This window comes from Channa argus, chromosome 21, assembly GCF_033026475.1.
Source record: "Channa argus isolate prfri chromosome 21, Channa argus male v1.0, whole genome shotgun sequence".
Lineage (NCBI taxonomy): Eukaryota > Metazoa > Chordata > Actinopteri > Anabantiformes > Channidae > Channa > Channa argus.
Genome location: NC_090217.1, coordinates 13,220,121 through 13,244,902, shown reverse-complemented (window position 1 = coordinate 13,244,902; position 24,782 = coordinate 13,220,121). Strand labels below are relative to the sequence as shown.

At 40.5% G+C, this 24,782-nt stretch overlaps 1 protein-coding gene across 3 annotated transcripts in view; it reads right to left on the bottom strand.

Moving 5' to 3' along the window:
- tafa5a (TAFA chemokine like family member 5a) overlaps positions 1-24,782 on the bottom strand; it is a 145,786-nt gene that overhangs the window by 99,007 nt on the left and 21,997 nt on the right. Inside the window, exon 1 of one of the 3 annotated variants that reach the window (XR_010911977.1) lies at positions 2,774-3,619. The exons of the other annotated variants lie outside the window; for them this stretch is intronic. The gene's annotated coding sequence lies outside the window, so the exon portion shown is untranslated. Of the gene's footprint in view, positions 1-2,773; positions 3,620-24,782 lie in introns of those variants that run through there. 3 annotated transcript variants of the gene reach the window in all.

Here is a 24,782-nt window from a genome sequence, read left to right as displayed (position 1 = left end):
TCCTTTACAGTCAGCTAAACCCATTATTATGACCCAGACTGTTTCTTTGATTGCGTTAGATCAAGGAGAGAAACACGAAAACTATATAAAACAGTGAAAAAAAACGAGGGGGTTGTGAAGTACCCATGTTTTTCAGCAATTTTCATTACGTGCTGTTCTGTTCTAAATCGAATGAAGTTAACTATAAGAGCTTTTGGCATATGCAGTACAGTTGTTTCATATCGTTGAGTAACACTATCTAATTTTTGGAATGAAAGTCATAATTTTACCTATATTGCCCTGGATTTACCACTGGATTCCTGCAGCAGGAATTATTTCACGAACTCTGTTGGCATGTGGCGACAACTCACCCAACGAAGAGCAAAACGTGATTTGCTCCATTGCCTAAATTAATGAAGTGGACAGTGTTAGACTGTAATCTGGCAAAATGTATCCACAATCCCTGTGCATAATGTTTTAATACATTCCCATTCCCAGTCCACCCTGGCCACATCCTCATTTCTCCGTGCACAATATCCCATGTAACATTATGCAATGAGGTGAACAGCTCCCTTAAAATACACTCCGACATGTTCAGCTGTCTAAAGCGGGAGCAGAGGGGGTGAGATTTGGGTTTTTCATGAGCGCTGCCAGAATAGCTAGCTAGCACCCCTAATTTTAAACAATAATAACGCAGGATATGTGCAAACCTCTGCCTATGTTCACGTAACATACCACCTGGATCCACCAAAGTGAAAAGGCAATCAATCTGTGACATTACAGAGCAAAAACTAAAAATATTTTCTTTATTTTTCCCCAACTCACATTGAAGCAAGCTGTGTTGCGTAACCCTGATGTTCTTATTAAGGAATATGTGAGGGAAGATTAAAAGGGGTCTGTTCTTTTCTTGGCCCCTTGTGCATGCCTTTCATTATCCTCGCCCCCAAAAGACAGTCACTAATGCAGCCTTTTGAATTCATTTTATCAGTACTTTTTATTAGCCCTTAAAGTTGCCTTTCACCTTGGCCACTTCGGTAGCCTAAAGAGAGCATATTCTCAAGCCTTTGTGTTTTTTCTTTTCTCTGGCCATTCCAGCGTAGACCTTATAAACCATAATGAAGTTAAATTGCATTTTCATGCAACTAAGCAACCGGCCGCTTACAGTAAAAGCTATCTGGTGTCAAGTTCGAAAGCAAAGAAAATGCAGACTTAGGGGAAAAAACACCTCGGTGTAAAGGCACAACATGATACAGACAAACAACTCAGTGGTGAAGGTCAAAAATATTGCCTTGCCAGTCAACAAGCTCGACAATGCTGATGGCCTGAATCTAATGAGAGTCCTTCTCATTACCTCTCATTATCACAGCCCTCAGCAGCACTTTTTGCATACTGTTAGGTGGTCACACAATCCTCGTTGTGACCTCTGTGGAAAGGGGCTAGCATGCCACAGTACATTAAAACTCCAATGGAAGTTTTGGGACATGTGCCAGTACAAAATCCTGAGCACCCCTTGTCTCCCATTTTGGCTGACTGACAAGTTTTTTTTCTCCCTCTCTCTTTCTCTCTCTCTCGCCTGGACATTTTCCTACCCCACAGTATTCATGGTCACTATAGTGAGAAGAGAGTGTTTGCCACTACTTGACCTGAATATTTCCCTTGCGCCGGAGGAAGGAAGGAACGGCAGGAGGAGGGAAGGAATGGCCATCCCAAGCCATGCGCCTCTGCAAAAAAAAAAAAATAGCAAACCCATGACTTCCTAAGTGCCAAACAGACTTTGCTCGCCCCGGGGTATACATGTATAAAGGGACTATTAAGTGCTGTTTCTTGTGCCAGGTTCACGCAGTACAGTAATTCTCTGGGTTACAACATTTGACTTTCATAAGGAGTTTGAGCAGTAAGTGTACTCAACCTCTGCGTGAAGATCTCTCCACAGACAGGTAGGATTTGTATTCATTATGCTTCACTGTAGGTGGAATTAATAATTTGGTACAAGGACCTATCTGTATCACTAAAACATCAGTTATGTTGTGATAGATATGGTCTCTGATGTTTGCCAGGTTCATTAAACCACACTCATGCATTCCGCTGACTGTCAACAAATGAAACTCCGTTAACCGCCCCTCACCCGCCAAAAGCTTCAGCACATGCCACAATGCAGCCATGTCTGCAGGCTGTGCCATCCATACTGCATGGCAAAGATTTCACGGATATTTTGGACAGTGTGTTGTAGCACTGAGGTTCACTGGGAGGCGTGTGAATGAAGACCAGGACTGAAATGCATCTAGGCTTTAACACAGAAGTGGCAAAAAACCCATGAAAAGGTAAAAGGGGACGACGTTAGAGCCGCCTGACCTCAATGTTACCCTAAAGCTAGACTCTAGTGCCATCTATTGAAAACGTTCTCAACAAATCAGTATTCTATACAAACAGAGACCTGATGATTGAAATACTATTTTTTCTCCATAGCTTGATTTGAACTGATTTCTTGGATGACACAAAACTGATTAATCGATTATCCTCGGCGGAGGATGTGTTGATGAGAGAACATGCAGGTGGCAAATATCAAACCTGAGCTATGCAATCTGTGCCCATGCGAACGAAGGTAGTGCAGGCTTGTTTAGACTGGATTTTTATCTTAGTGCGACCAAGTGAAAAAAGTCGATTGCGCTGACGCGACGCATACACACGCAAACGCGCTGCGATTATTGCAGCGGAAAACTTCATATGAACTACAGGGAATGTGGGGCCACATAAAAAAAAAGAACTGTACATCGGTGAGGTTGCGAGAGATTACCTTCTTTGAGCAGACGGGAGTGAATGAGGAGAATGAGAAAGCAGCAGATCACCGCTCCGGTCAGTGCCCACGCAACTCTGAGCAGCTGCATCCTGGCGTAGGGAGGCTGGTGGCGGACAGAGGCAGCCGTGGAGCGGGAGAGAAACACTCCACCTCAGCTCACAGACACCCACCGGATCTTGATCTGTTGGCCATCTAGTTCGGAATTCACCCCAAGCATGGAAATCCTCACTTGATAGTCCAGTTTAGATGATGTTTTTCGAGGGTTGAGATCCGTAAAACAACCAAAAAGAAAAAAAAGCGCACTCGCTTCGCCGCCGGTGCGTCAGAGTGGCTCCAAGCAAAGGGCGATTAACCCCCAATCACCGCATGTAGGGCTAACATCTTCCCTCACACAACACTTCTTTTCCTCGCCCCTTTTATTTTCAACAGTCTCTCGGCGGCTTCACCAGATCCCCGCTCACCTCAGGGTCCACAGAGCGGGCTGCGCCCCTCGGTGTGTCTCCGTCTTGGAGAGCGCACGGTGTTCCAGCGAGACTCAGCCTGCAGATGATGATCACCGATCTCCCCTGCCTGTTACGCACATCTCTCCCGCTGCTGAAGAGGCAGAGGCAAACACTGCCAAGCAAGTCGCCTTGCAGCTCTCGTTTTTCCCTCCCTCTGACTGACTCTCTCTCTCTCTCTCTCTACACCAGTCCTTCACTACATTGCTCCGTCGTTCCGTCACTTTCTCTCCATCTTCCTCCCTCCCTCTTCTCTCTCTCCTTCCCTCTTGATCCACTCCAACGCAGCTCTTGCCATTTACGCACGAGAACAGCCAGCTTTATAAACTATGCATCCCCTGGAAAATCCCTGTTCTTCTTTATCTACATGCCACCAATAGTCAGAATCAGATCTGCTGTAGCTATTTTTCTTTTAAAAAAAAAAAAAAAAAAAAAAACACAACAGCTCTTTCTATCAATTTCAGTGTATCAGATCAGAACATCGAAACACTGGGAAGCACAAATGTTGGCACATCTCTCCATCTGTGTGTGTGTGTTCCTCATACAGATAGACTTTTGTCCCATCTGCTTAGCTCCAGGTTACGTCACAAATACCCCAAATAATCTCTTCCTGGCTAGAAAGCATGAGATAGTGCTGCTATAATAGGATGTTTCCACTGATCAATAAAAGCGAGCCAAAACGTGGGTGGCAGGTGCCCAGCATCTCAAACCAGAATAAGTCAAACTTAGAAAGCAGAGTGTTTCATATTAAATTAAACTTCATTGTGGTTAAAGGGAAAATTAAAAGGAGATGATTTTGGGTAGATTTCCTGCACCTCATCCAAGTTCCAGCAGAGGTAAAAAAAAAAAAAAAAGAAAAAAAAGAGGTAATGAGGAAATTCCGCTCCTTCGTATTAGCCAAGCCTTCCAGTTATTGAAACTAGCAATATGCTTTCGGGTAGCCTGGCCTGAGGCACATTTTCTATGAATATTCAACAGCCCCTGAAACCTATTACACCTGTAGCCAAAAATTTCATCATATTACAAACCTAAAGAATTGATGCTGTTGCAAATTCCTAAAAAGCTTCTTCTGCTCTGTTCAGTGTGATGCTGGAAAGGAAACCAGGATCCTGGGAGTGAAAGCAATCCCACTGGAGGAGGATCAATAGTGAAAAGCTATAGCACAGCTTGTATAATCCCCACCCAGCCCACCAGCTACAGCACAATAATTGTTCATTTTATGTATATTTCTATACTATACCTCTGACATGATGTCAGGCACAGCCTGAGGCCAAACTCAAAATATTTTTTATTTATTTTTTGCCCAGATCCGTCAGTCATTTGGACACGCATAGTCAGTTTGCACACAATAACCCATACGGCCGCTCAAATGATCACAGCTTCTGAAAGCACAGCATTGCCTCCTTAGGGGTACTTGTGATTTTTTTTTCCCCCGAGCGTCTGTGTATTTATAATTGAATCAGACTGACATGGTTGGTCGGCTGACGGTGCCACTCAAACCAGAAAACTGTCACTGCGGTGTCAATAGGCTTGGCCCCTGCAGCTACTAGCACTAATTAGCTGATAACAGTCTCTGTTGGCTGGCATTCATGCCAGACTGTGCATGCACGCTTTAAATGTTCATGCATCTGTTTGTATGGGTGTGTGTGTGTCTTTTTTCCCCCAGACACCTTCCTGCCTCCTCTCTAACACTGTGATCCATCTACTGCATAGAAAGCAATTAACAGAGTCTTGACCTCTACAAGAATTTGGGGAGGGAAGACTGTATGTGTCCACTGATGCTATACTATTGTATAGTCACTGGAAGAACTGCAAAGTACAAACCCCAGAGAACATGTTTTAAGCTCTCGAAATATATCTTTGCACTGATGGCACTATACCTTCACACATAAAAGCCTGGATGGTTGCTTTCATCATTGTCACAGAGAACCTCACATCAGTTTTTTTTTGTGTGTGTGAAAACAAGCTAAAACACGGATTCCTCTGACCACAGAAAAACATTTTACATTGTCTTCTGAGTCCATCTGACTTGGCTGCACTTCTTTACAGACCTGATATATGGCTTCCTCCCTTCTCCTAGAGTTTCAGGTTACATTTCTAAATGCAGCTGTGAACTGTTTTTGACAACCGCTTTAAAAAGTACTGCTGAGCCCACTCAGCAATATTCATTATATTCATCCCTGTAGCATGTGGGTTTCAAATGCAATGCCACCCAAGGGTTTGAAGGTCACATACATTCTGCAGTGTTTTCTGTCCTGAGTCTTTACATGCTGACAATTTTCCCAATATTATGTACGGTAGATGGTAGAACATTTTTAATTTGGCATTAAGACATATTGATTTTGAACTGACTGATCTCTCAGAAAGTTTGGCACAAAGTAGTGAGCCACAGACTGAGCCTTTGCTAACTACTTCATTCATAGCCAATCAGGATACATTTGGAATCCAGCATTGCACTACTTGAATATTTGATAAACTTTTCAGCCTTATTTTGCCTCTGTGACTTTTTTTGAGTGTGTTGCAGGCATTTTTTGGAAATGGGCTTTGTACATATAATTCTGTGCTCGTGCATACAGTAAAGGGTAATTAAGGAACTATTGGACACATTGAGATGGAATGATCCAAGTTTCATATACCAGTGAAACCAATTATGACTATTCGCAAGGTTGCCATATTTTGCACCTGGTCTTCACATCTTAACTGCTGCACCTGTAAAATAGCCCCAAACAGTTTGGAAGTCATTTTTAAACCCCAATTTAAGGTGGCAAGAGCAATTTGTGTAGCTGTAAGGAACAATTTAGAACATGAAAAGATTTCAGCTTCGCCATTTTACACCTACCACTAATTAGGCTTTTCTGTTAAGTTATTTATAATGTAGAGATGTGTGGAGATAAATTGGCTCCACTTTTAAGTCAGCTGTGAATATCTGAACCTCGCGAGCTTCACTCATACATAACCTCTGGAAGCAGTGCACTCACGAGTACAGTAACAGAAAATTGTGGGAATGTTGCAGGAATTCTGCAGGTCAAGAATCAGCTTAAGCATTTAGTAAAAACCAAATAAAAACAAAATATCAGAAAGGATTTACAGTAGCAAGTGAAGTATGTATATAATTTATTTAGTCATTTAAATTTGCCTATACAGTAAATCAGTAACCCTTGTGTTTGTTCCTTTTATAGGTACTCCACGAATTTAGCAACTACACTGATTTGGAGCATTTGAAATACACCCACACACGTCTCCACAACCCTTCTTCCTAAAAATTACTTCATACTTCTATAAGAACTGTTTCCCTAGTTCTGGTGTGGTGGCAGCATAATCATTGCCTTGGTTATTTCCAGGCAAAGTTATGAATGAATGAAGTATTACACTTATCTTGATTTAATGTCACTGAAGTGGCCACAAAGTGGTTGAGAGTACAAAGCGAATGACTGTTGCGCTTTAGTTAAGGTTAATGTATCTGCGTCAAAGCATAAGGATAAAATATGTAATATTGCTAAAGACACTAAAACTTGCTATTGTACTGCTAATCTGGATTTTCTGCTTAGAAAGCAAACTGTTTTTGAACATTTTACTAATATTTTCAGTAACTGCATTTCATCGATGTGCCAAATATGTAAATACATTTTTTCTTTTTACATAATTAAAACTTCTCTCCAGCCATCATTACATTTTTTGAAGCAGGATTAATGTGTAATTGCTAGGAGACAAAACACTGAGTTCTACCTCACATTTCCCACAATGCAACTCAATAGGTTGTTAATTTAAGCCCCTCTGCCTTTTAAATGCCACTTTGTGACATCTATAGTGCCATTATTTCTTTTTAACAAATTTCAGATGACATTTAAACAACTCTCAGTTTAAGTACAAGTCGTGGTAAGTAAACTGAAGAAAATGTGCAAGTGTCGCTTTAAATGTTTGTTTATACATCATCTTGCTAACACCTGATTTAAAGAAAAGTATTACTACATTGCTAATACACCAAATAGGAAAATATTTCTTATTTTGGGTGAAGAAGATTCAAGTTTCCAGGTAGCAACCAAACACTTTACATTTGTGGACTGCTATCTGTACAAAAACAGTAACAGGACAGTTTGAAATATACATAAATGTGTGTATGTCAGTACTTTATAACCCACCTACGTGTTTAAACTTGAGGTTTATCACAGAGAGCACAGGGACTCATTTTTGTATTGCCACCCTGGGGACCAACTACTCTGTCTAGACACTATTATAAATCCCTGTTTGGTGTTTACTTGTATTTTTTCTAACCCCTTTTTATATTACAAGGGGATGGCAAAATTGTTTTGAGATAAGTTTTGGACCGCTGTGCTTTTTTTTTGTAAATTATTAAACCATTTCCTGCCCCTCTATCCTCATACCACCCACCTACACTGCTGTCATGTCTCCTCTCTCACTTTCTCCTCCTCTATACAGCCACCCCCTCACCACTATGCTTTTCCTTGCCAGGAGCCAGGAGAGGCGTTACTTGCTTTGTCCTCTGTGCAGGTCACTGGCTAGGTGCCAGACAGAGCCGGTGCCAATAAAAGCATGAGTAATGGGCTAAAACTTCTACATTCGCTGTGTTTCCCATTATTTCCCATGGCCAATAAATCTAAAGAAGGGCTTAATCAGAGGGAAAAGCTGGAACATACGGCCAGTGTCCAGTAGGGTGTCCAACACAAAGATTCAAACAGTTTAATCAGAGATAAAAGTTGAGGTGGCAGCCACCAATATGGTTTCTTTTGTGACCCACTTTGTCTTCTGACAGATGGAACAATTATTGTTTGGACAGATGAACACACTGCCGCTGTCATTAGACAATGGCTGCCTCTGGCCTCTGAGTTGAGGTCAATTCTAAATACAGTCTTTTAAGAACCTAAACGACAGGAATCTGAATCCACATTTCCAAGTCCAGTGAAGAAAATAAATAATACCGGAGTAGAATTTGATTATTCAGTATTTTAGGTAACAATCCAAATGGATCTGGAAGGATGAAAAGAATAGTCCCAATTTCTCATTCACATCATCTTTCCCAGTAACAAAGAAGCGTTTCTCTTTTTTGTCCTTTAACTTCCTGTCTACACTGGAAGTGTAGACACAGTACACACGACATTTACTGCCTTACGGTTGAAAGCAACAACCAGTCAAGTTGTAATTTACTTGTATGTCTGTTCAGACTCCTATTGTAATCCGTTAATTTATGAGGCCAAGTGAACATTTATGCCACAAGTAATGAAATTCCTTCAAGGTCCTGAGATTTTACATTGGTAACAACTGGACGAATGTCAAATTGACAGAGTCAGTGATTTTGACCTTTGACTACTGACCACTAAGATCAAATCAGTTCATATTTCAATCTAAGTGGACAATTGTGGCAAGTTCAAATAAATCTCCAAAGCGTTACTGAAATATTATTCTTACAAGTATAGAAAACCTACAGGCAGCTACAGCAGCTACTTGTGAAGAAACATAAAAAGAAGTAGATCAAACTAAGGTTTTAAAGATTTAAAGATGACTCTCTAAAAAGATGAATAATATGTCTTCATTTTATGTTTATTTTATTTATATTAAAGAAAACAGGCTTTAGATAAGACCTAGAAGCTGCAGTGTACCTTTGTAAAGTTTTAACACACAATATATCTGCTTTTGTTGGGCATGAATTTTAAATGTCAGAATTCCATAAATCCAATTACTGTTTAACACACTTAAATATGCAAATATTTAAGTCGAACAGCTCCACTAAACAGCTATGGAGAAAAAGTATGTTTTGTTTTCACCTCTATATTTCACCAAATACAGTAGCTTTCACCGGATTTGGCTCTAAATTTATAAAATGTTCCGCATATTTTTCTTCAAGAGTGACATGTCTGTGGCTTAGAAAATGTGAAAACAAATTCCAACAAGTCAAATTCTGGTCTTAACTACATTTTGCCTAACAATGTTATGGCATTTTGCCTTTGCGGTGCAGAATACCTGGTGACAGGGACCAGAAGTTAAGAGACGAAAGCAGATGTGGAAATAAACAAAACAAGAAAGGAAAGCTCAGTCCTGTGACCGAGATGAATTGGCCTCACCGAAAACAACGTTTTGTTACTCTCCTTGGCACTATCTGCACACAGCCACCATTATTGGTGATGCCACGGTTCAATCATGGTCACGAGAGGGCTTTTGTTGTGACACTGGCTGCTCAGAATCAAGCACAACTTCCCCATAGATGTAAAAACCACTGGATTGAGATAATTTATCCCAGTGAACACAATGCACGGATTTAGCTTTCTACATTATTCCCTTTTATTGTGGCATTCTCGTGTTCAAATTGAGTGTTTTCATATGGCTTTGTGTTTGTTTTCATGTACTGTCAATCACCTGACACCCACAGGAAAGAAACAAAGTATCTGCCAACAAATAAGCCATCAAAAACACATCAGCTTAGACATCTGTCACAATCATCTCTTTGTGAATTACAAACATTTGTTATTTCGGACATCAGTTAATTTAGCTTGATATAAAGTGGAGTCTGATTTCTCACATTATATTATACAATGCAAAACGACTAAAGATAGAAATATACTGTAAGAGCTATAAAGGACATACCAGTGTCATTTATAGCCCATTCATTTCGACAAAGGGCTTATTATTAGCCCTAAAAGAAATGACAAATTACTTTTATTGCTTTTAATTTTGTTCTATTCTATTCTGGGGAACATGAGGTCTGACTGTATCTAGTCTAAAAAAAGGTTCATGCATAAGTTCATAGAGCATGTGCATGGTGGAGTTTTCTGTCAAAGTTTTCACCATTCCCATCTAAAATGAGTAACCTGCCAGAGACACAGGGTGCACCACACATTTCTGGTCTTTACATGTGTTGCCTGTTCAAGACTTTTCTCTCATTGATACCTTTTACAAAGACACTATGTCAAGAAGGATGCTAAGAATTTTTCACTGAGTTTGATTGTTGTTACATCCTTCCTATGAAACTCCACAACAGTATTATTAAAATTTCCCCAGTGACTGGAATTAGTGTACAACCCACGGGGAAGCTGCTATTTTTAATTCAAACATCCTAAATGTTTACACATCCTGCTTGTTTTAATGTGAAGCAGTGCCACTCACGCTGATTTAAGCAACAAAGTTATTATATGATTCATTATTGACTATGCAAACACACATTTAATTAGGCCCTATTATAGGAAACAGAATATATTGAGCTGACAAACACTAGTGATAGGCTCATCCTCTTGAGGCCCCCACTAAGCTTCTTACATTTCCTGTAGTCAGAGCAAAACAAACAAGCACCCACATGCAGCTTCATCTCCATTTGCCAGATCTTTATTCATCCATCAACCCTCTGCACTGGAGCCTCACCTGGCCTGATTATATTAGTTACCAGTGCTGCAATTCCACTAAGAATCACAGGTTATTAACTTTACTTGCTTAATTATTCATTTATTTCTCAGTAACATGCAATATAGAAAAAAAAAAAAAAGCTTTGTTGACATTCCCCAATGGTGACATCAACCTAACAGTGACTAAGCGGATTGATATGCCAATAAAAATGTTAAAGATTAGCATTATATAGACATCTTTCTTTAAAAACAACAAGTGAGCAGACAAGAATAATTGGGGGGGGGGGGGGGGGGGGGGGGGGATATTTCAGACTTTAAAGATTCCAGATTTTGATTGACATATGACATCAAGGAAGAGTGCACAGTTTGATCACCGAGACGTAATGCATTCCAATTACTGAAATTAAATTATACCAATATGAGTAAGCTGGAGTACATTAAAGAAAAATTAAGTTACTCTTTTCCCTGAACTGCCTTAACACTTTCTGACCAATGATGAGATGACCTACACTTTGTAGGGTCCCTGTATGCTCCTCACCTGCAAGCCGCAGCAGACCTTAAGCTTTTGACAGAAGCAGATGCTTGGCTGTGTTTTGCACAAATGGAATTGGTCCATTAACACTGCATTTACAACCACAAACCCCGAGTTTAAGGTACATCTGTGACACAGCATTTGGCTTAAAGTGCCCTAAACATCAAGGTCATATACAAATATCATATGATAAGTTGATACTGTAATTACTGTGACAGGCCTGTCTCCGGGTTTTTACACTTTTTATGTGCCACCACATACAATATGTTCTCCAGTTTTTATCTCCACCATGTTCTCCACAGAGACGTCTTGTTTACACTGCTGTGTGTTGTCTGTCACTAGCATAAGTGCAAGGCAACAGACTTCCAGAAGGACCAATGACCAAACATTGTGTGTAGTTAGTGCTCATGGGAGTTGTAGTGTTCAGTATAGTCTCAGGTCGAGTGTCACATTTCAGATGGCTTTCAAAACAACAATTAAAAATAAAATATACATATTCAACCACATATGGAGGGTCTTAATGTCAGGTCTGGGCCTCTGTGTTTAGCAGAAAACATTTACTGATAAACAGCCTCGGGTTTGGTCTGGACTAAAGTCATGTCAGATCAGTGTCGTCAACATATTATCCCTGAGACTGACTGGTTTCAATAAAAGCAATTTAGGGAGAAGCTGACTTCATCATTTAAATATTGATCCATATTTGTAATGAGAGTGTCATATTCAATCTGTTCAGAAGTAATTAAAAATCAATATTCTATCAAGATCAAATTAAACAGTCTCAATTTGATTCTGAGTTGAGTGAAAGAATGTTAATTGACTCAAGCTCAATTTTCATACACATTTTCTATGTTTGGAACATCCTTGTTGGTGTTAAATGTGGTCACAATCTCTTAATGGCAAATTTAGTAGCAATCTTTTGAGAGAGAAATGGGAGGAATTGAAGGAAGAACTACACAGAAAAATGTGGAATAAAGAGTGTTTGGCTTTCTGTACAGTTTGAGCTCTCGGCATACAGATTAGCTCATTTGAGAGCAAACAGGTGAACACAGCGGGAGGTTGTGCGTACAAGGCAGGTTGGAAAATATATTATGTAAATGAGGAATGAAATGAGGCTGAAAGAAAAGGAGGAAAAGAAAAGAGACACAGATCCAGGTGATAACATGTCCCTTTGTCACAATAAAAGCAATAAAAATGGGTCAAGACATAAGACAGTCATGAATCATTTAAATCAGTGCAGACATTACTGTGTGGTGTCTGGAGCTGCAAAGAATCCACTATCTGCTTGTTAACTCTGAGGTGGTTAGCTTAGCTTAGCACAAAGACTGGAAACAGGAGAACAGCTTGCCTGGCTCCGTCTAAAAGTAGCAAAGCATCCGTACCAACACCTCTCAAACACACCAATTAACACATTGTGTCTTGTTATTTTAATCAGTTCAAAAGACACTATAAACAAGAAGTAGGGGTTTGTACAGGTGCTGGGCTATTTCTTGGCTCGATGTGCTGACTTCCCGCAGTCTCTACTGGCTGCCTTACAAGTGCGTGTGCTATATTAGCTCTTTAAATACTGAGTTTCAGAGGTACATTTAGTTTTTTACCTTTGGACAGAGCCAGGCAAGGCGTTTCCCTCTTATTCAAGTATTTAGCTCCGTCTGAATTAAGAGTCTGCATCCTTTAAAGGAGGTGGATTATGCGGTCTTCACGGAGGGGACGTACCTACAGACTGCAAAGGCTGAGCGAAAAAAGACTTTGTGGTGTACGGTCGAATTCTTATTTATGTCACTATTTGTTCCTGGTTGCCTCTCGTTGATTTCCAAAATATCAAACTATGCCTTTAAGTCCTAATTTTCAAAAGTCTACAGGCAATTTGCTTTCAATACCTCGATTGTGATTTTATTAAATTCAAATTTATTCTCATGCAAACTTTGTAATGGGCAAAACGCAACAACTTCATGCTTTATAGCCTTTGCAGTACATGGATATTAATAATGTTGAAATAAAACCTATTCTGCCTTGTAACAGATGAAATCAGAGCTTTAAATCAAATATCTTGAACCTGTTATGTTTTTTTTTCGGCCTTGTTGGTCATATACTGTACACATTTCATGTATTGCGGTGCATCTTTTAAGCCCATTCTAAATAAATGATGCACAGGGGGCTCTGTCTATACCTGCACCAGTATGAAAAGCAATCTTACAGAAATTGAAAAGCAGCAATAGCTTTAAAGCACTGGAGGCTGCAGCCTCTCTGGCCAAAACAAAATTCAATTGTGTAAATAAAGCAGATGATGATAATATTGGGTAGCAACATTGTCTGGCATAAGGTAGAAAAGAGCTGTCTCCTCTCTAGAGTGTTGTAACCTTGATTCACCCTGGCATGCCTGCATTCATCTGGGAGAGAAAAAAAAAGGGAAGGCAATTGAAAAGAAATGTGATTATTAGATGAGGACATGCAGAAAGAGAGGGGAAAAACAAGGCAGAATGGAACTAGAGTATCATAGAGGGAGGAGAAAAAAATGAGACTTGGGGTGTGAAGAAAAACTCATTTTTGTCTTTCGGGGCAAGAGGAAGACAGTGAGCAAAGCGTACAGAGTGACATGAAGAGCAAGATGATTCACAATTTTGCAGCAACGCCTCAGCAGAGAGTCAGACACAGAGTCACCACAGCCTGTTGATGGACACATTATTGGATCTATATACTGCCTCTTTGCCCAGTTTTTCACTGTAGACACATGGCCTTCAAATAGTCTGAGGGATTGCTCAGAGAGAAAGGCACACAGGGTGACATCCACAGGAAACATCGAGAAGAAAACAAATAAGCTCGTGTATTTTTATGCTTAACAGGTTTTTTTTTTTCATCCGAAATGTTTAGCTGGAGCACAGATGTCGAGTAACGTATAACGCTTTTAAGCCTGTAGTTCGTTGTTCTAGTGCCAATCAATACTCTGGTTTCCTGTCACTCAGAGAAATCCAAGCCAATTGAAATGCATCAGGCAAGAATGGTCTTGTCCTTTCATTGGTCAAATGAATCTGGGGTAGGAAGACTAAAGTAAACACAGGAAGTAGATCCTCTTCTGTACTGTTGGACATTGTCATTGTCATTTGTAGCAAAATTTTGGAAAATAAGCCAAGCAAAATGATGAATGCACTTCGAAACAACCATTTTAAAATACATCACAGCCTAAAAGAAAAGAACCCATCACTCCCAGAGCACAGCCCAGTGGCTGCCCATCACTCCCCCAGGATAATAGAATTCACTGTAACATGTATGTGCAATATTTATAAGTGTTCAATGACAAAAAATGCAGTTCTTTATCTATTTAGGCATATTGCTTGTTGCATCTCAGGTCAAGAAATATGGTTCACACAATATCTTCCTGCTAATATTTAAAAATAGATTAGAGAAATCACAAGTCCTGCCAAAACCTTATCAAATGCATTGAAAAATAAGTGGCAAATAAACAAATGCATTATACATGATCTTCAGTTGCTTTATTGAGGTCAAACTTACAAATGCACTAGCATGGTCCTTATGACCAGTAGACTGATATTTTGGCTATTAATTAACAAGGAATCAAGCTGACAGCAAACACACCAAGAACAAGAAAGACAACAAGAAAGGAAGAGTTAATAAGACAAGAGCTAAACTGACAAGTAGTGACAGAAAAACATGCACAAAGAGAAGGACTGAAAGCATTAACAGAGAAAGTGAGAGAATATAAGAATGAACAGACAGACTACCATCCTCTGGCCTCTACAGGGCTCAAACTCCCTCTGACAGTGTTAGAAAGACAGGGGATCAACCCTGATTCCAAACAGGCTTTGTCTCTTTACACCGTGAAAATATGGTCTGGAATCCCATTATCCCTGGCTAGAGATGCGAGGGCTTCATCTTCATCTCTTATCCCACAGCACAGAGAGTATGCCTCCAAATGCACTGTATAGCGAAGCTTCAGCCTTAAAAAAAAAAAAATTGCTCTCACCCATTCTCATAGACTCAAGAGGCTCTTTAGTTGAAGGGCAAACAGAACTAGAGCAGAGAATAGATGACACTCATTTCGAGCAGCAGCCGTGATCACAATCTTTTCCAACTTTGGCATAGCAATGAAAACCTTAAAGTTGATTCTGTATTGGAGCAGGATCACATTCATGCATGTTCATTCGCACACTTTGCTTTTAAGTGTCACTTTGACACACACACACACACAAAGATCACTTGGAGAATTGAGTCTGTGACAAGCTAGATTTGATTTTATCCCCTGCCCGGCTCCTCAGCTCTCCTTAGGGCCGTCACACAAACCATCTCCCAGCAGCAAAAGCAGATATGAAATTAGATTTGCTGGGTGTTGGCAAGTGCCACATGTTTGCTCGCTTGGCCTTCCACTCCCTCCAACCTGTATCTCTCTGTACTCTCTGTGTGTGTGTGTGTGTGTGTGTGTGTGTGTGTGTGTGTGTGTGTGTGCGTGTGTTTTAGAGAAAGAGAGACAAAGAGGAGAGAATTGACACACTTGAGAATTTATAGATCACTGTTCCTGCCCAGATGTACAGGCACTGCAGCACATAAGATTGCATCCTGCATGAGTCGAGAGGCAAGCTCTAATATATTCATCATCACATCTCCACACACACACACACACCACCTCTGCAATGATGATCTCCCCTTGTAGCCACCAAGGGCATGAACAGCTGCGCTTCCTTTCAGTGCAGGGACTGATCAATGAGGGGGTTAAGGTGGACTCTAAAGTAAGTCAATTGTTTCCTTTGACACACATGCACACACAAAGTTCCTTGCTGTGTGCAGGTTTTACATGAACTGCGGGAGCGATGACAGCAACACACTGTTAGTGTGACTAGAATCTGCAGGCCGAAAAAGAGGTTTGTTAATTGAATGTATGAAAGAGGTAAACACATTGAAAGAGCGAAGGAAGAGTGAAAGAGAGAGAGATGTTTTGATAAATTGAAAGTGAGAGGTGTGAAATGATTAAGAAGAGAGAGAAAGAGAGGGAGGGGGGGGAAAGAAACAGAGTTCATGTCATAAAAGCTTCTTCGAGAGGAGACTGACTGATCAGTCATGTGTTTGAATCTAAAGTAGGCCCAAAATGCTGGGAGGGCAACGGTGATGTTTCACAGCAGCACTCAGAATTTACATATTTTTCCACTGACAATTTTCCTTTTTTTTCTCCTTTTCACACATTTTCTTTATTTATTGATTGATATGAGAACACTAAGCATTAAAAAAAGGCAAGATAATAATAAGCTGAGTTTTCTTCTCTACAAGGGCATTTGCATTCCAACCACCTCCCCCTTCTCTCCTACTGTACTCTACAAATTACCCATCCCTGTATCGCAGCAAATCCTGCAAACATGCTCACACACACACAAACACAGAGATGCTCAGATAAAGCCCAATATTCACGCATGCGCACACAGTTTAAAATTCCCAACACGTTTATATTTCAAATACATTTCTGGGCAGTGCTGGGGAGAAGGAGGTGGAAAAGGAGGAGGAGGCTCCATCTGTGCAGGGAAGTTGGGTGCTTGGCAGCCTCCTCAAGCTGCTCAGCCATCCACCCGTCCCGCCATCATCCTTACCAAACCCCCATCTTTGCTCCTCTTGCATTCTCCCCCTTTTCCTCCTAAAACTGCAACCACTTCCATCCTGCCTGCTTTCATGTGAGGAGCGGAAGTGTAGCTGGCATCCACTGCTGTTGCTTGATACAGTGGCCACATGATGCCTGACTGCCCGCTTGGCTGCCACATATACACAAACACGCACGGGTGCACGCACACAGACACACTGACATGTATGCACACACATGGGCAGCTTGCACTGGCTTCATGTGCTACCACCTATTGAGCGGAAAGCTCTTTTGTGAAGAGGAAATCGTTGGCTGCTTTAAGGGTCTTATGTCCAACAGGAAAAAGTATGTTCATGAAAAATGGTTTAGGACCTATGACATCAATTTGAACATACAGTACTTTTGCTTAGTAAATTTGCTTTAACATCTTGTAGCAAATACAATGCTGTATAATTAAGCATATTTTCTGTGCTTATTCTTGTGCATGCTGAACGTCGGTTTCTGTGCTCTTTAAAAAGCATCCTTCTTACTTCTCAACAGGAAAGTGATCATCTAAATAAGTTGCTCAAATTAAATCTCTGTAGTGCAACACACTGTATAGAAAACAAAACTTTGTGCTTTTATAATGAAATCTTGAGCATGCTGTGTTGTCTGTTATTTTTATGTAATATAAAAATGTATGTATGTTTGATCATGATAAAACTGGCCTTATCAGATTATGTACTGTATAGAAGACAAGGTTATTAAACACTTTTCATATTTGTAGGAGTCCATCACATGTGTACATTAGTCTGCCACGTTTATACCTTTAACTTCAGTGTGATACTGAGGAAACACTTTCACAGTTTCCTTGGACGGCACCGAAGAGCAGTAAGCGACTAACTGTGTTATTTATAATTCATGCCACCAGCTTGCCTTAAAGCCCGTCAAGTTATTCCCCTTGGGGACTGACAAGGGTCCATAATCAAAGTAACTAACCTGTGATTTACTGAGCCCTGGGGTAAACATCTGCTACCTGTCATCTGGACTGCTTACAAGACACGACTATTTACATGCATTTAACAGTGGAGTGGGGGGGGAGATTTAAAAAGAAAAAAGTGCAAGGATTTGTGAGTCCTCAGCAGTTCTTGCTTCTACCCTGCCAACCCCATCACTACACCCTTCTGTGTCTCTGAGGAATGGAGGAGAAGTAAGCTAAAGCAGAGAGAGAGAGAAATGATGTGGGTTTCACTGCCTGGTCCCGATTCATCTTTGGGTTTATTACCCCCCACTCCCACTCCAGCCCCTTTTTCCTGTTCGCTGCTTCATGCCTCTCATTCACCTGACAAGGCAAGAGAAAGATAGAGAATAGACAGGTTGTTGAGCACCAGGAGTGAAGCACGAAAATAGAGGGAAAAAAGGTATAGGAGGACAGGAAGACAAAGTGTCAATACAATGTATGATAGACAATGGCACTAATCGAACATAACCTTTACTAAAGGGTTTTTGATTATTATTAGGAAGAGGGTGTCAGAAAAGGAGGAAGGTTTATATAATATATTATGCAAAGTTATTTTTGTAAATACAGTACTGGAAACAATATAAACAAGCTTGTTTTTATTGTTCAATAGAGAATGTGAAGGTACGTCACGCTGCAACACGTTCCCATCCCACTGCTTCAGATAATGACACTCCCCCAGGCCTCAAATTGATGTTTATTATATCCTTTTATGTTTGTCTCATGTGGAGGCTACAGGTAGCTTTTGGCCTCAGGAAGGCCACTATTTGACGCTGTGGGAACAATGGTGTCTGCATGTCAGAGCCTTTATCGTCAAATCCTCTGTTCTGGAAACCTCAGTAAATTACCAAATTTGCAGGGTAAGGTTACGTTAATTGATACATTATAAACCCTAAGGGACTGTATGAAATTAAAATTATATTTAGAGAGGACCCCCCCCCCCCCCACACACACACACACACACACACACTTCTCTCTCTCTCTCAGATACATCACACCTCTACCATCTAAACCGTATGTTCCTTTCATACTCCCCCTGTGTGTCCTCATTCACAGAACTAAGAGTGGCTAATAAAATAAAGGAGTGCTGCAGTGAGCTAATCGATAATAGGCAACTACTGCAATATTACCATCACTACTGCCAAACTCCTGGCTGCTGGGACACACTACAGTCAACAGGAGGGGAGCAGTTTTGATGAAGTCAGTGTTAAAGTCTGGTGCAGAGCTGACAGCGTTCTCCCCCCTGCCACTCTTTTTCTCTCTCTTTTAATCTCCTGCACTCTTCAATTGTATTTCCCACCAAACCATCTTTGTTTATGTCTCCATCTTTACTTCTCCCCTATGTTTTCAGCCACTTGCTTTGTAATCAATCTTAGTGTCTACCACTGATGTATTTAACAAACACCTATCACTTTGTGGGCAGATGACTAATGTCACACATTTAGAACAAGTGTGTAACCGAAAAACCTAACCAAAGCCCCAGCAGCATGATGCAATCCACACTGCCATTGGCAAAGTGACTCCCACATTTAGATAGATTAAACCTAATCAATTAGTACACATAATCTTCAATATACAAATTAAATTAATCCCAATAAAATGAGCTCAAATGATTAGCTTTCTCCCCTCTAGGCAAAATCCAATAATTATAATTGTCAATTAGCAAATTCTGAGGCTGAGAAATATTGGAATCATGTAGGAAAACACTTGACTGAGAGGACCATTCATTTCAACAATGTATTTGAGACATTCTAGCGGGTTTGTGTGTGGTGCTTGAATATGAGCTTAGACCGTATGTGGATGTACGTGGGTGGGCCTCTGAAAGCAACCCTTTCTAGTATAATTGTGTTCATATGAAATGGTTTATCAAATGCATTTCAAGTGTAATTTCTGCCTTGATTATGTTCACTGGCTTTATTGTTTTTAACATCCAGGATGTGTAAACAGCACTGCTGTAAGGAGGAGGCGAAGGGGGATAGATGTACACAGCCCTGACTTTTCACACCAGAGACTGGAGTTCACCTAAGCTCTACCGCTAAAACATGATTAAGTAAAGTGGTCACTTTGATTAATTACTGAAAAGTGTGACACATGAATGAAAAAGCTTAACCAACACTACGGCCTCACTGCGACTTTAAACCGGCAGTAACCCTGCAACACTTGGCACCTGTTTAAGTTGAGATTGAAAACTTTTACTGTAGCATTAAGCTGCATGTCCAGCAGATAAGGAGCAACATAAGCGTTGTTTTTCTGGCCACCTGTTAAAAGTACCTGTGATACACAGCCCATTTTTGGTCTATACAAACTCCAGAGGGGGACATATGGATCTTTACCTGCTAAATTCACTGTTCTCATCTAATGGTGGTACAAGTTTGGAAGCACACAGACAGTTTTAAATAGCTGGGAGCAGCTGCCTGCTGCAGCTGGAAACAGGGCTGGTGACAAAAATAAGAAAACAGGAAATTTGTAAGTTGGAAAAACAAAACAAAGTGCTTAAAGACAACATAGTACTGTGTAGAGTATTTCCCTTATTCGTTTCAGCAAAGCTGTTCAGCCAATTTATGATGATGATTAAACCCTTCTGCATCACACAGTCACGTGACCTTTTAGTAGTATGACTATAGTTATAGCTGCTTTAATGTGCAGCCATTTCTATAATATTACAAATATTACAAGTAATAAAGAAGATGTGATAGAAGTGATTTTAAAATTGCTTTAGAGAATAACTAAGATAAATCAGTTTTTTATGTTCTTGTTAGTATTCCCCCCTCTTTCTGTCAGTCAGCCTCATCCTTCTTTTCTTGGCCCATCCCTGAATGCATGCTGGGAGCTGCGACCTGCTCCATTATCAACACAGAGCCAGATGCACTCTGGGAGCTTCCTGCTTGCCCTTTATCAGCACAGGCTACAGAAATGTACGCTTGGGTTCATGTTCTGCAGCTTGTGTGTGTACTTGCTGCACATGGAGGTAGATCATATATTTCTGGGTGCTTGATTGAGTGAGAGCCGATTATGTGTTTGTGAATGCAGATATGAGAATGTGTGATTTTTTTTCATTTGGCATGAGTACGTGTGAGCAAAGGGATCAGATCCCAAGCCTCTCCCATGGGACTCAGCGGGCCTGTCACTTCAAAGGGCCATGGGGGCCCGCTATGCCAGCCTGCCCGCCAAGGGGGAAATCCTGTTTATGTGGCGGGGAATCGTTTGGCAGGACCAGTGGCTAACACCCCAGCCTGGCACATGCACAGACTGCCACCACCCATGCAGGTTTAAATCCTGAACCATGCTGTGATGCCACAATCCTGCCTCTTCCCAGGAAAATATGTCAGAATTAGAGAAGATAAAATATGATGAGAGACTGTTTTGATTTAAGACACGAATCTTCGGCAAAAAAAAGCGCAAACTGTAGAGAGGGTCTTTTTTTTTTTTTTTTTTTTTTTTTAACTGTTTAACAAGGAAAATATCAGAGCATCAGTTCCTGTTTGTGATACAAAAACACAATGACTGTTATGATTTTTGCACAGTGGCCTCTTGCTGCCTCATGCTGTGCTCACAAAATGAGATGCCCACTTTAACACCCTCAGTGTAGTCAACAAAAGAGAAGAAAGACGGGGAAAAAAAGGCCTAAACCTTCAAAGTGGCTGACTGGGCAGACAGAAAGGGAAACGGCTTTGCCTTTAAAACGTTTTGAAACACTTTTATCTCATCAAGCTCGGCTGATCACAAAGAAAATTGATCTGTACTAGGGAAGAGGTTCTTCACTGCACTTTGTACTCCTCAGTGATTTGCCTGACAGGTTCCTGCTGAGGGACTTAAGTTTGAGGAGGATTTTGATGAGGCTGAGAAGTGGTGTTGATGTGACGTTAATTTGCCACAGTTTCTTTTTTTTCCCTTTTCTTTTTTGTATAACAACTGGAAGGCGAACATTTTTAGCTTCAGGATCCACTTTAGTCAAATAACACTTCGATACAATAAAACTTTCTCTGCTGCTACTTTTATTAGAGTTTTAGTGCAGAATAAATAAAAACACCATTTGTGTGTTGCCAGTGTAAGCGAGTGTTTTTATTTGAGCCACTGACAAACAAAGGCTATGGCACCTTAACTAAAAATAACATTCTTGGAATTACAGTAATATTTAAAAAGTAGCATACAAAGATTCAGTGAAACCCCTGTGGTGTATATTAATAGTATGACCCAGTAATGTCATGTACAGTAAGAGCCTGGAGTTGGAAGCTTAGTGGAAAGAACAGCAGTGCATTGTGGGGACAGAAAACTGGCTGAAAGCCTGTAATTAAATAAAATAAACATTTCCCCTCCCCCATTCCAGTCAGAGGTTACACACTAGAGCAGACAAACTGAGCCAGGCAGTCTGATATTTAACCAATGAAAAGAGAGACAGTGAACCCACCAAGTTAAAATACTTTTGAATATCAGACGACTTCTGGATTATTACAATTTAACTGCCAGGGGGGTCAATTGGGAATTATTCTAAATCCTGTCTCCGATTTTCTACCTGTCCCCTCACTGTCATAAATATGCAAAGCGCACAAGGGCACTCTCAAGGCAAAAACCATAAAATGAAGCTTTTTGTATTTCCTCGTTCTCTTCTACCTCGTCTTTTTTCAGTCCTCTGTTACCCCTCCCCATCCTGTGGCTGAGCTCCTGTATTATCTCAGGTACCCTGACATCAGCCATCCTGGCCTTTCTTTATGGCCGGCTTTTGTTAAACTGGGTCACATTGAGGCCACCGAGAGTTTAGGCACAAGTCTGATCGGCAACACACAAGAACTCTGCGTCTCTGCCCGGACACGCCAAAATACTTAGAGATGTGGTACAATAGGAGGGTGAATGTAAGGCCATATAACAAATAAATGTGGACCTGAAGCGCATGGTTTAGAGTTTAGAAATAGTGGCAGGTCAGATTTGTGTGGAGCGATGAAGAGACATTAAAATTTCACAAATTTACACATTGAACAATCACACTGTAAATGTCACCCTTCATGTTTTTCCACATGCTTTTCTGACATTTTAGGTTTGACTGGCACTTTTTTAATTACATCCTGTCATCACACCCACTCGATTTTGAGCCGCATCCGGATGGGAACATGGCTAATACTTTACCAATTCTGGATGATACCTGTATTTATAGCAGCAGAAAGATTTTTTTTTTTGCATATCAAATGAGATCTTTGCCACATTCGATTCACCACAGGATTGACTGTGGGGAAGATTCAGTTGTTCACAGCTCCCAGGTGTTTCAGATACTGAAGCAACAGTAGAATCTGGGATATGGAGATTCTTCTTCAAACATTGCCAAAAAAAAAAAAAAAAAACAAGACTATAAAACCAAAAATAAAAGATTGGTGGCATAGAAAGGAAGATCTCAGTACAAAAGGATATGAAGCCGTTACATGTGATAATCCTGATATTGCGATGTATATTTATTGTACATTGTAAAAATACCTTCTATTAGTGGAATAATCAATAAAGTGCTTTTTAAAAGCAAAGGTCAGCCTTTGTTGCAATGTCCTGAGGTAAACTACCTACGTTTCCAGCCCCATCCTCCTCTGCTCGGCGCTTTTACTTTGATCCGCCGTCTTTTGTTACCTACCCTTTCCTTTAATTCTTTCTCCAAATTTCACACATGCCTCTATAATCATCTCCAATCCTCTACTTTCCTCTTATCTCATTCTCACTTTCCATCTCTACCCCATTTTTTTTTCCCTCCACCGATTTAGATGAAGGGATAAATAGAGAAAGAGTAGACAGGGTAAGTAGGCCTGAGGTTCTTAAGTAAGAAACACACAGCAGTAATTGGCCTTGGTACACATTTCCTCTTGATTTAAATCACATCAAATCTGCTGCCTGTGACAGTAAATGATGTTTTGGACAGCAATTGTGATGCAGGTTGTAACTGCATGACTAGGCAAAATTGTCCAAGAGTTGTTTGGGGCCAGTAGCCTTACTATAAAATAAAGCACTTTATAGCTCTGCTGCTGCTGATGTTAAGCAGCAAGAGAAACTGACACTGACAGAGGGCAAAGAAAATGGAAATAAGAAACTTGGAAGTAGAATAAAGGTGACACAATTTGTAAAAAGTAACTGAGAAACAATACAATAAGATAAAGTTTCCTTCATCTAAAGAAATCAAATCCATCTCCACCAGGCAAATATTCTCCCAGTTATTTCAAGAAATACCAAGCCCCCAGGGCAACACCTTCTTTTTCACAAATTCTGGCTGTTTATTCACATACCAACAAACCATCTAAAATGCTATAACAGAATTTCTTTTTGTTTCAGCCCTTTTTTTCTAGCCCAACTCCCACTGAGTAAAGGCAAAACCTATTGGCAGCCTGTTGCTATGAATGCAGTGACTTACAGTGCCCAGGGCTCTGAAGATGCCCCTATATATTCCACCTACACTCTCCAAAGGGAACCAATGGTGTGTTTTTTTTTTTTCAATGCACTCAAATGCTTTGCATGCGACTGTATGTTCATGTGTACAATTGTGTGCGCTTCTTAAAAGGGGGCAAAGAGTGTATGTAGGAGCTTGCAGGTGTGCGTGGCTAAAGAACGATGTAATGGGTCTCTGCAGCATGTATAAGCTTCACAAGTAGGTCTATCTGCCTACCTCAGTGTATGGCTGTAATCCCAGTTGCTGTCAGTGAAGGTAAGCTGATACACACGTGTGCGTGCGCAGTTAAAGATCAGCTAAGCTGATCACACAAGGTCCTAAACACAAGGTCTCCTGCTAGCTCAAAGGGGTCTTCACAGCTGGGGTGTCTACTTTAGATAAGCCTAATTTTTATGATGCAACCAAAAAACACTTTTACACTAGCTCTTATTTTAGTTAATATCACATATACCAGAGTTTTCTGAAGCACTTATCAGTTATAGTTAGGTGTATTCTTCATAACCCAACAATTAAACAAACCTTTACAGCTGTGATTTATGGACTATCAAGTTCCAGCATACAAGTTACAGAAAATAAACATTAGCAACTACCTTGACTTGCCCGAAAATAAACCACTAGTGCAATGCAACTTAAATCTG